The 11754-nt window shown below is 45.9% G+C and overlaps 1 non-coding gene across 1 annotated transcript; it reads right to left on the bottom strand.

Annotated features, from left to right (window-relative positions):
* Positions 1-331: 331 nt before the first annotated feature.
* On the bottom strand, positions 332-438 carry LOC135277630 (U6 spliceosomal RNA). Its single transcript, XR_010345240.1, has one exon. It is a non-coding gene; the product is annotated as a U6 spliceosomal RNA (small nuclear RNA).
* Positions 439-11754: the final 11316 nt, after the last annotated feature.

Raw genomic sequence — 11754 nt, 5'->3', positions numbered from 1 at the left:
GATTCTGGATATTAGCCCATTGTCAGATGGGTAGATTGCAAAACTTTTTTCCCATTCTGTTGGTTGCCAGTTTGCTCTAATGATAGTTTCTTTTTCTGTGCAGAAGCTCTTAAGTTTAATTAGATCCCATTTGTCTATTTTGGCTTTTGTTGCCATTGCTTTTGGTGTTTTAGTCAAGAAGTCCTTGCCTATGCCTATGTCCTGAATGGTATTGCCTAGGTTTGCTTCTAGAATTTTTATGGTGTTAAGCCTCATGTTTAAATCTTTAATCCATCTAGAGTTAATTTTTGTATAAGGTGTAAAGAAAGGATCCTGTTTCAGCTTTCTGCATAAAAATATGGAACGCTTCACAAATTTGCCTGTCATCCTTGCACAGGGGCCATGCTAATCTTCTCTGTATCATTCCAATTTTAGTATATGTGCTGCTGAAGCGAGCACAAAGTATAATACTTATAATAATTGACCAGGTGTGGTGGCTTATGAATGAGCCTGTAATTCCAGCACTTTGGGAGGCTAAGATGGGAGCATTGCTTGAGCCTAAGAGTTGGAGACCAGCCTGGGAAACATAGTGAGACCCTGTTTCTATGGAAACATTAAAACATTAGCTGGACATGATGGTGCACACCTATAGTCCTAGCCATTCAAGAGGCTGAGGCAGGAAGATCGATTGAGCACAGGAGTACAAGGCTTTAGGGAGCCATGATCGTGCCACTACACTCCAACCCAGGCAACAGAGCAAGACCCTGTCTCTAAAAAAATTATAAAACCTTCAGCAGCCTGGATTATTCCTCCTGGATTGCAGGAAATCCAGGGGATTCACTGAGATACCTCTTAGTACTTCCACTCAATAAGGGCTGTCTAAGAGCTTCAGATCGCCACCTTCTCCCCTAGGTATGAAGATCACCCAATCAGCAACCAATCTAGATGAATCAGCTGAAGTGCTGGATAAGAGTGAGGGAAGTCTAGCATGGGTGGTGGAGAAGGGAGATGATGAACATCAATTATAGCCTTAGGATCATAACAGTAGTTGAATGAATCAAGCCGCCTCTTCCATTAGGCCTTCCAGAATTGCAACTGGCCACAACTTTAAAGGGAACTTTATAAATAAATGGGTTTGTATTTCCTCTTTTAGAAAAGAGCTGAAGACGTTTTTTTTAAGAGAATGGCAGCTCCATATTCTAATGTGGGAGCCATCTATAATGGAAAGGCATGCCTTCTACTCTGGGGCAGTGATTTATTTTTACCAAAATCAATATGCCTAGCATATATGGGTTTGCTTTAATTGTCTACAAGGCTTCAACCAGCACCACCATCTGAAGTTTACAGAAGGTCGTATCCTTTGGCACGTTCCCCCACACAACTTTTCTGATTGGAGAATGGGTAGGCTGTATTGGATGTATCTTCTGATGTCTTCTCAGATTTCCTCGGCCTTGACTGCTGTTGTAGCCAGCCAGCTCCACCCAGTCCCACTGCCCAGGCCTTTCTCTATGGCTGCTGTTGTATAACCAGAGTGACTAGCTGGTGGATGAACTCTCTGGCTTCTCCTGCCACTTCCACACTTGCATAAACTACTATGTAACAGGATATGAAATCCAGCTTCTGAATGGCCACCAAAGGGTCTGAGTGACATGATCCAGAAGTATAGGGCTTAACTCTCTGAGGAGCAACCACTGGGAAACAGGAGATGGGAGGTTTAGGAGGATAACTCCCATACCTGCCTCCATTGCTGGATTTCTCCTGGGCAGGGTTTCTGCATACAGCCTGTCCAAACACTTGCCACATGGTCAAGTGCACACACCTGCCAAGCAACCCGTAGTGTCTTTTGAGACTCATTATAGAGGCAGAGTAGAAACCCACCACCATGCATTGCTCCCAGCTTTCTTGCCTTAATTCTCTTTTTTCCTACTCTTGTTATTCTGAGTTACCCCCCAAATAATGCATCAGCACTTAATCCTTGATTCAGGCTCTATTTTTAGGGCAGTGGTTCTCAAATTTTGCATCCCCCAGGGGGCTCATTAAAATGCAGATTCTGATTCAGTGAGTCTGAGGTGAGGCCTAAGCTTCTAGATTTTTAATAAGCTCTCCCTGATGCTGCTAGTTGAGGACCCCACTTTGAGAACCAAGTTTTAGGGAACCTGGGTTAAGACCTAGACTTAAGAAAAAAAATTTAAGGCTAGGTAGGCTAATGCCTGTAATTCCAGCACATTGGGAGGCCAAGGCGGGTGGATCACTGAGGTCAGGAGTTCGAGACCAGCCTGACCAACATGGTGAAACCCCATCTCTACTAAAAATACAAAATTACCCAGGTGTGGTGGTGCATGCCTGTAATCCCAGCTACTCGGGAGGCTGAGGCAGGAGATTCACTTGAACCCAGGAGGCAGAAGTTGCAGTGAGCTGAGATCGCACCATTGCACTCAGCCTGGGCAACAAGAGCAAAACTCCATCTCAAAAAAAAATAAAGTTTATAAATTCCAGGCGGGTTAATTATTTACATGAAAAACAAGGCCGGGTGTGGTGGCTCATGCCTGTAATCCCAACACTTTGGGAAGCCAAGGCAGACACATCGCTTGAGCCCAGGAGTTTGAGACCAACCTGGGCAACATGGTGAAACCTTGTCTCTACAACAAATACAAAAATTAGCTGGGCATGGTAGTACATGCCTGTAGTCCCAGCTACTTGGGAGGTTGAGGTGCGAGGATCATCTGAGCCTCGGGAGGTTGAGGCTACAGTGAGCTGTGACAGTGCCACTGCACTCCAGCCAGGCTGACAGAGTGAGACCCTATCTCAATGAAAAAAAAAAATAACAATAAAATAAAGAAAAACGAATGTAAAAATTTTAGAGGAAAACATAGGAAAATGACCCAGGATCAGGAAAATGTATGGGTAGAATTCTTCATAATAAGCACTAAAGCTGACTCTATTTGCCCATGTAGGGAAAAAACGATTTCTTAAAGTATGCTGAGTCGCTCACAGAATTCCTGGTAGGACTAGAGAACTATGCTTTAGGCTAAGCTTCCAAGGTCAATATCCAAAACCACATTGCAGAACTGGACTGACGAGGAATCTCTGCTACTGCCTTTGATACCAGACCACACAACTTGCATTGCCTCCAACTTGACTTTGCTGGAGTGGCCCTCGCTGCCACCTCCAATGCCATTTCTGTGTAGAGCTCCACCTAACACACTCAGTGGACTCTGAATTCCTGACTACTCAGCCATCAGCCATTGTCACCGATGTTTAGTGCAGAGCCTGTTCCTCCCATGGCTTTATTGTGGCATCTCACATGGTGAATGTGACTGGTAGAACCCAGGTAACTTATTTGTGCCCTACCTACAAAGAAGACTGGGAAGGGAATTTTCTAGATTTTATCTTAGGGAAAAAGGACTCACATGGTGGGAAATTCCACAGACATAGAGAGTGTTCAAAAGAGGTTACAACTCATTACAGGGTTTTTATATGAAAAAAAAAAAATTAAAAAAAAAGAGGTTGCACAATCCTGAAACTATTTTAGATGCCTTATAAGATTGAACAAAGAAGTAAATACATTGATATTGTTTGGAGACAGTGTTCTCACTATGGAAGAGATATACAAATATGGAATGAGGGGTAACAAAACCCCACAAAAACAAAACAAAACCCTGTGGCTCTGAGTCAAGCAGCAGAGACAGATATTTTTAAAGGAATTTAAAATTTAGAAAAAAAGGAACCCTGTGGGATGAACTGGAGTTGTAGGTATTAATAAGAACTCATTTCTAAAATATGTGTACGTGTGTATATACGTAGATACATATGTGTGCTTGTATGTATTATATATGTACATTTACTAGTGCCAGATGCTGAAACGGTCAAGAAGTAAAGATTCCCCAGTCGCAATGAGCAAGCCTGGAACCCATATCTTGGTTTTCAAATATCATTCCGCAACCTCCAAAAAACAAACCAAACAAAACCCAGGGATCCTTGGTGAAATGGCCAATTTGATGGCAGGTGCAAGGTAAATACAGGATGAGCCCAGATTGCCTTTGTATTAGGGCTCTCCAGAGAAAAAGAACCAACAGGTTATATAGAGATAATATTAGAGGCTATATATTATAGGAATTGGCTCACATGGTTACGGAGGTCAAGAAGTCCCAGGCTCTGTTGTTGCAAGCTGGCAAACTGGTGAAGCAAGTGGTATAATTCAGCCCAAGTCTGAAGGCCTGATAATTGGGGAGCTGATGGTCTAAGTCCCTAAGCTGATGGTCTGAGTCCAAAAGTCCAGGAACCAGGAGCACTGGCATCCAAGGGCAGGAGAAGATGAATGTCTCAGCTCAAACAGAGAGAGCAGATTCACCTTTCCTCCGTCTTTTTGTTTCATTCAGGCCCTCGGAGGATTGGAGGATGTTACCCACATGAAAAAGGACCATGTACTTTATTCAGTTCACTGATTTAAAGGATAATTTTTCCAGCAATAACTTCATGGACATACTCAGAAATAATATTTTATCAGCTATCTGGGCATCACTTAGCTCAGGTAAATTGGCACCCAAAAGTAACTATCACAATCTTATTCTGTCAGAAAGTAGCTGCTTAAAAAATAATAAGAGGCTGGGTGCGGTGGCTCAAGCCTGTAATCCCAGCACTTTGGGAGGCCGAGGCAGGTGGATCACGAGGTTAAGAGATCAAGACTATCCTGGTCAACATGGTGAAACGCCGTCTCTACTAATACAAAAAATTAGCTGGGCACGGTGGTGCGTGCCTGTAATCCCAGCTACTCAGGAGGCTGAGGCAGGAGAATTGCCTGAACCCAGGAGGCGGAGGTTGCAGTGAGCCGAGATTGCACCATTGCACTCCAGCCTGGGTAACGAGTGAAACTCCGTCTCAAAATAATAATAATAATAATAAGAGCATTTCACAAAGGCAGAAGGGGAAAGAGTTAGTTTCTACTGCTCAAATCTGGAACACTTTCAGTACAAAATAACAACACTAATGAATTACAAACCATGGGGAAACAAAATAGGAATGCATGAGTCCTTATTGGTTATAAATAGATAAACAAATAAATTGGGAAGAAGGGAAGATTCTTGTGTAGAGTACAATGCCAGTGTGGAGAGAGTACTAGGGTTAGAAAAATCATCATTTGGCAACCATTGAAATGAAGTCTAGTTTAGGCAAGAATCAGAAACCGATCCTAAATCTAGGGGGGTTATTCAGATGAGGAGTAGGCTATGCATGATATTAAAGTGTCTTCCTCTAGATTTCTTATTAGTTGCAAGGGGAAAAATAGTAACTATTCAGTCGAATAGTAATACAACAGGTGTAACTTTTGACCGGGTGATCAAAATGAACATCACTCTTGATGGACAGATGGGCATCATACGTATTCAGAGGTGATGTCCTGAGAAGGATACAACATTCCTCATGCAATATTCTGGCCAAGAATCCATAGCATGAATCTAGTCATGAAAAAAACATTGGCTGGGCGTGGTGGCTCACACCTGTAATCCAAGCACTTTGGAGACCAAGGCAGGCAGATCACCTGAGGTCGGGAGTTCAAGCCCAGCCTGACCAACATGGTGAAACCCCGTCTCAAAAAACAAATAATAATAATAACAAAAAAAGAACAAAACAACAGACCTCTGGGTGCGATGGCTCATGCCTGTAATCCCAGCACTTTGGGAGGCCAACTCGGGCAGATCACCTGAGGTCAGGAGTTCGAGACCAGCCTGACCAATATGGAGAAATCCCGTCGCTACTAAAAGTACAAAATTAGCCAGGCATGATGGTGCATGCCTGTAATCCCAGATACTCAGAAAGGCTGAGGCAGAAGAATCACTTGAACCTGGGAGGCAGAGGTTGCAGTGAGCCAAGATTGTGCCATTGCCCTCCAGCCTAGGCAACAAAGCAAAACTCTATGAAAGAAGGAAAGAAAGGAAGGAAGGAAAGAAGGAAGGAAGGAAGGGAGGGAGGGATGGAGGGAGGAAGATCAGACCAATCCAAAATAAAGACGTTTTATATTTTTTAAAAACTGCATATTTGGCCAGGGGGTGGGGAGGCGGGGGGGGCGGGGGGGGACGGGTGGGGGAGGGATATGGCAGAGAATTAGAAACTAAATGACCAAGGCCAGGGGAAAGAACCAAACTAGGATCTGCGTAATCCCCTGGAGAGCCTCAGGCCTAGATAATGGTTCTTCCTGCAATTTTAGGGTTCTAGGGTGCTTTGAGGACATTTGGTGAGAGGGAGCAGAAATTTAAGCCTTTCTTGGATGACAGCTGCTTTTTGTCCAGAGAAGAGGATCATCTGCTGTAAAATGACTGCCTTCTCTTACAATGGCAGCCTTCAGGGAGAAACCTGCCGTCACCTTTCTAGCAGTGCGGCTGCAGGCTCCGTGCCTGCCCTTCCTAGGAAAGCAGCCCTCCTTCAGCTACTCAGGGCTGGCCTCTGCGGGGGTTTCCCCGACAGATTTATACAGTGAGAAGTTGTTGCCCAGATGCCTTGGGACAGCAGCGATGGTGTGGGGAAGTTCCCCTTTGGGCTCCCTGGCACTTCAGAAAGACAAAAATGGAAAGAGTTTAATAAGATACCATCTTTATTCCAAGGGGAATGAGAACACACCGCTACAGGCCTGTCCAGTCAGATGAGCAAGATCTGAAGCAGTTGAGCTGGAGGCACGGCCCTGGGATTGTACAGGAGCACATGGGGAGTTTCTTTTTTCTTTTTTTTGAGATGGAGTTTCACTCGTTACCCAGGCTGGAGTGCAATGGCGTGATCTCAGCTCACCACAACCTCTGCCTCCTGGGTTCAAGCAATTCTCCTGCCTCAGCCTCCCGAGTAGCTGGGACTACAGGCGCGCGCCACCAGGCCCAGCTAATTTTTGTATTTTTAGTAGACACAGAGTTTCACCATGTTGACTAGGTTGGTCTCGATCTCTTGACCTCGTGATCCACCCGCCTCGGCCTCCCAAAGTGCTGGGATTATAGGCGTGAGCCATCGTGCCCGGCCCACATGGGGAGTTTCTGAGGGTCCAGGAACCTGTGTGCTGTGAAGGGAGTTATCCCTGCTTGTCTTAGCTCTGCCTGGAACATCCTGGGCGAGGCAGGTAGCAGTCCCTACCTATATTTTTTTTGAGACGGAGTCTCGCTCTGTTGCCAGGTTGGAGGTCAGTGGCGCGATCTCGGCTCACTGCAACCTCTGCCTCCCAGGTTAAAGTGATTCTCCTGCCTCAGCCTCCCAAGTAGCTGGGACTACAGGTGCATGCCACCATGCCCAGCTAATTTCTGTACTTTTAGTAAAGACAGGGTTTCATCACATTGGCCAGGCTGGTCTTGATCTTTTGACCTCGTGGTCCGCCCGAGTCGGCCGCCCAAAGTGCTGGTATTACAGGTGTGAGCCATTGCGCCCTGCATCCCTACCTATTTAGTGAATGCCAGAGGATTTGTATTATGAATATTCAGGAAAATTAGAGTCAGAACTCTTCCCTGAGCACAATGGGTGCATTCCCTTCATGTCTGGCCATTGAACAGTGTTATCTGAATTCAGACTTCTCCACTATTCCCCAGAAAACTATATACACAGCTCAGATTCCTCCTGTATCAGTCAAGGGGCAAGCAGGACGCAGGTGGAACTCTGAAAAGGGTGTAAGTGAAATCAATTTGTGAAGGGAATGTTAATAGACGTATAAGCAGGATTAAGGGAAACACCAGGATGGTGAAGCATCCAGGACTGGAAACATCTGAAAAGCTCTCCCACCGAGGCCTGGAGGAACCAGCAAGGGCAGGAGCCCAGTCCCCTGAGGGCAGCCTCCTTCGCACAGAGCAGGGAAGAAAGCAGATTTGGGGAACAGTCAGAGACTACTGCATGCGTCTCCAATCTTCAGGGCACTGGCATATACCCCATGCCTTCTAGGGGGCGTTTCACACACAGAGATGAAAGGGAAAAACAGATCAGACATAACAAGGATGAATAATACATGAGGGAAAACAAGACATTGGTGTGTTCGGACTGTCAGCATCAGCACATTCGGAGGCTGAATCTGCTCCTGGATGTACCAGATTGAGACCAGGAGTCCATGGCAGTGTGTAGGAAGGGGGTCCAACCTTCTTTCTTGATCCTCCCCGAGCATCCAGTTTGAGGAACGGGTTCAGCATTAGAAATGTGCCAACAGGCTGGGTGCAGTGGCTCACACCGATGATCCCTGCACTTTGGGAGGCCAAGGCAGGCAGATTACTTGAGGTCAGAAATTCAAGACCAACTTGGCGAACACGCTGAAACCCTATATCTACTAAAAATACAAAAATTAGCCAGGTGTGGTGGTGGGCACCTGTAATCCCAGCTACCAGGGAGGCTGAGGTGGGAGGATCACAGGAGGTTGCAATGAGCCTAGATCGAACCACTGCACTCCAGCCTGAGTGACAGCAAGAATCTGTCAAAAAAATAAAAAAGGAAAGAAAGAAAGAAACGTGCCAACAGATTTCTTAATTGTAGCACTTTCCTAGGCCTCATGAAAGATAGTATCTATTTGGGGAGCAGAGTGAATGCCCAGGACAAACATATCTTTTGGCAGAAGAGGTGCTGCAAAAAGCTCAGAAGAAAACCCTCCCCCTCAATATGGCCAACATGTATTATTGCTGACATTCACTGAGAACTTACTGCGTGCCAGACACGGCTCCCCGTGCTCTCAGGACCCACTCCATCCCCACACAACCTCCCTAGGAAACGGGTGCTGTTGTGCGTCCTCCCCACCCCACATTCATGCGTTTAAGCATTAACCCCCAGAGCAACTATATTTGGAGGTGGACCCTCTAAGGGAGCAATTACGGTTAAGTGAGGTCATAAGGGTGGAGCCCTGATCCAATAGGATTAGTGTCCTTATAAGTAGAGACGCCATAGAGTGACTTCTCTCTCTCCTCTCTCTGTCTTTCTTTTTCTCTCTCTCTCACCCTCTGTCTCTCCACACACACGCCATGTGAGGACATAGTGAGAAGGTGGCCATCTACAAGCCAGGAAGAGAACCCTCACCAGAAGCCAAACTTGCCAACACTTTGATGGTGGATTTTTAGCCTCCAGAACTGCAAGAAAGTACATGTGTGTTGTTTAATCTACTCAGCCCATGGCACTTCATTATAGCAGCCTAATACAAGCGCTCTCAATAGTCCCCATTTATCAATGAAGAAACTGAAGCATAGGGAAGCTAAGTGGCTTTCTCACAGTCACCCGTTTGCCTTAGATTTTGGTCTCTTTATCTCTCAGGGTCCTGCTTTTCTTACAGGAAATGGGTGGATGGAAACAGATCAGTGGTCATAGCCCCAAATGCCAACAGGGAGGCAACAGATAAAAGAAACAAGTGAAGTTGTCTGCACGGGGGTGTGGCAAACTAGAGAAGGCAGGCCCCCTTAAAAAGAGGTAGCCTCTGGCCAGGCGCTGTGGCACATGCCTGTAATCCCAGCACTTCGAGAGGCTGAGGCAGGCAGATCAGTTTGAGGCCAGGAGTTCGAGACCAGCCTGGCCAACATAGTGAAACCCTATCTCTACTAAAAATGCAAAAAATTAGGCTGGGCATGGTGGCACATGCCTGTAGTCCCAACTACTCAGGAGGCACTCCAGCCTGGGTGACAGAGTGAGACCTTGTCTTAAAAAAAAAAATAGGGGAGGGTCAGCGCGGGGTGGGGAGTTGGGGGGAGATAGCATGGGGAGAAATGCCAGATATAGGTGAAGGGGAGGAAGGCAGCAAATCACACTGCCACGTGTGTACCTATGCAACAATCTTGCATGTTCTTCACATGTACCCCAAAACCTAAAATGCAATAAAAAAATTAATTAATTAAAAAAAAAAAAAGAGGTAGCCTCTGGTCAGCATTAACCAATCACTGGCCAAGTGTCTCATGTTCTCAGAGCTACACTTTTTCAAGACATCTGGATCTTTTTAGGAAGTGTTCTGGTTTCTCAACTGTTAGCAAGAAATTCCATCACAAAACAGTGTATAGGCCAATGAAGACACATCTATGGGACATCTCAGTGTGCAGCGGCCAGTTTGTCCTTTCTGGGCTAGATTATTTTTCTACACTCCTTTCTCCTCCTGCCTCTCTCCTCTGCCATCATTATCTGCCTTCGGCATTATTATTATTATTTTTTGAGGCGGAGTCTCACCACTCTGTTGCCCAGGATGGAGTGCAGTGGCACCATCTTGGCTCACTGTAGCCTCCACGGTTCAAGCAATTCTCTTGCCTCAATCTCCTGTGTAGCTGGGATTACAGGTATGTGCCACCACACCCAGCTAATTTTTGTATTTTTAGTAGAGACGCGGTTTTACCATGTTGGCCAGGCTGATCTCAAACTCCTGACCTCAGGCGATCTGCCCCCTTCGGCCTCCCAAAGTGTTGGGATTACAGGTGTGAGCCACTGAGCCCGGCCTCAGCATTATTCTTGTGTGCAGATGCTAAGCCCCTGCAAAGAACCAAAATGATGCAGACTTGTTCTAAGTCACAATCAGTGCAAACAGTAGACGTGGCCATGCCATATGTCTTTGAGTCGCTTCCTCTTTTGAAAGTTGGTCCAGTAACACCCACCGCACAGGAATTCCATAAAGATTAAATAAGGTGCTGTAGAGGGAAGCAATTGGTGCAGAGTGAATTCTCTATGTGTAGAACTCCTGCGTATCAGAGACATTGCGCCTATGCTTTCCATATATCTGTAAGTGACTGAGTTACGTACATACAGTTGACTCATGGTTTTAATGGCTATAATATGCTTGAAATAAACATGATTGACAAAGTTCTTTTTTTGTTCTTTTTGTTTTTTGAGATGGAGTCTCACTCTGTTGCCCAGAATGGAGTGCAATGGCATGATCTCGGCTCAATACAGCCTCCACCTCCTGGGTTCAAGTGATTCACCTGCCTCAGCCTTTCAGGTGCCTGGGATTACAGGTGCCCACCACCACGCCCAGCTAATTTTTGCATTTTTAGTAGAGATGGGTTTTCGTCATGTTGTCCAGACTAGTTTCAAACTCCTGACCTCAGGTGATCTGCCTGCCTCGAACTCAAAAAGTGCTGGGATTACAGGTGTGAGCCCCTTTGCCCAGCCATGATTGGTTCTAAAAGGCAGCAGGGGATGTTCTGTGGAGCTCAAGGGCATGGCTGGGAGGTGAAGAAATTGTCAGGAAGGGGTGAGAGCAGCAGTGATCTCACCCCTGGAAGACAGGCACAAAACAGCCTCCTCCTCTGTTCATGAGGGATTGGGTGGCATAATCAGTAAGAGCGTTTGTAATAACACACTCGAAGTCCTACTCAATGCTTAATAGCTGTGTGCAGAAATTCCAGTGGGTCCATTTTTAGTTGGGGCTAATGAGGGTTAAAAACTCTCCAGGCTGCCCAAAATACTCTCAGCGAGGCTCCCCGAGGGGGGTTTATTTACCGCACTGCTGATTAAGGAACAGTTTATCTGCTCTGGCTCATCTTTCACCAAAGCCTTTTATCAGTGTGTTTTTTTGACTGCTGATGGTTTGTTTTATTTTTTAAATAAATGAGAACAGATTATTTGTGTTCCAAGACCATGACTCAAGTTAGCTGTTTGCCAGCTGTGAGGGAGACAGAGCTGGATCCTCTGGGGCCAGCCCTCCCTTTGCAGAGCTGGAGGGAAGTCACAAGGATGAAGGAGTGAAAAATGAGGAGACAAAAATTCACTTATTTCCATGTCTTGCTGAGGAGCAGTGCAGTAGGGCAGCGATGATCTGGGGAGGACTAGCCTAAAGAAGAATGAATGGGCTAGAGGCCAGGTGGAGGA

This window comes from Aotus nancymaae, unplaced genomic scaffold, assembly GCF_030222135.1.
Source record: "Aotus nancymaae isolate 86718 unplaced genomic scaffold, 86718_ANA_hifiasm-v0.15.2.pri h1tg000032l_0, whole genome shotgun sequence".
In the NCBI taxonomy this organism is placed as follows: domain Eukaryota; kingdom Metazoa; phylum Chordata; class Mammalia; order Primates; family Aotidae; genus Aotus; species Aotus nancymaae.
The sequence above is the reverse complement of the archived record's forward strand: the minus strand, read 5'-3'. Positions and strand labels throughout refer to the sequence as shown.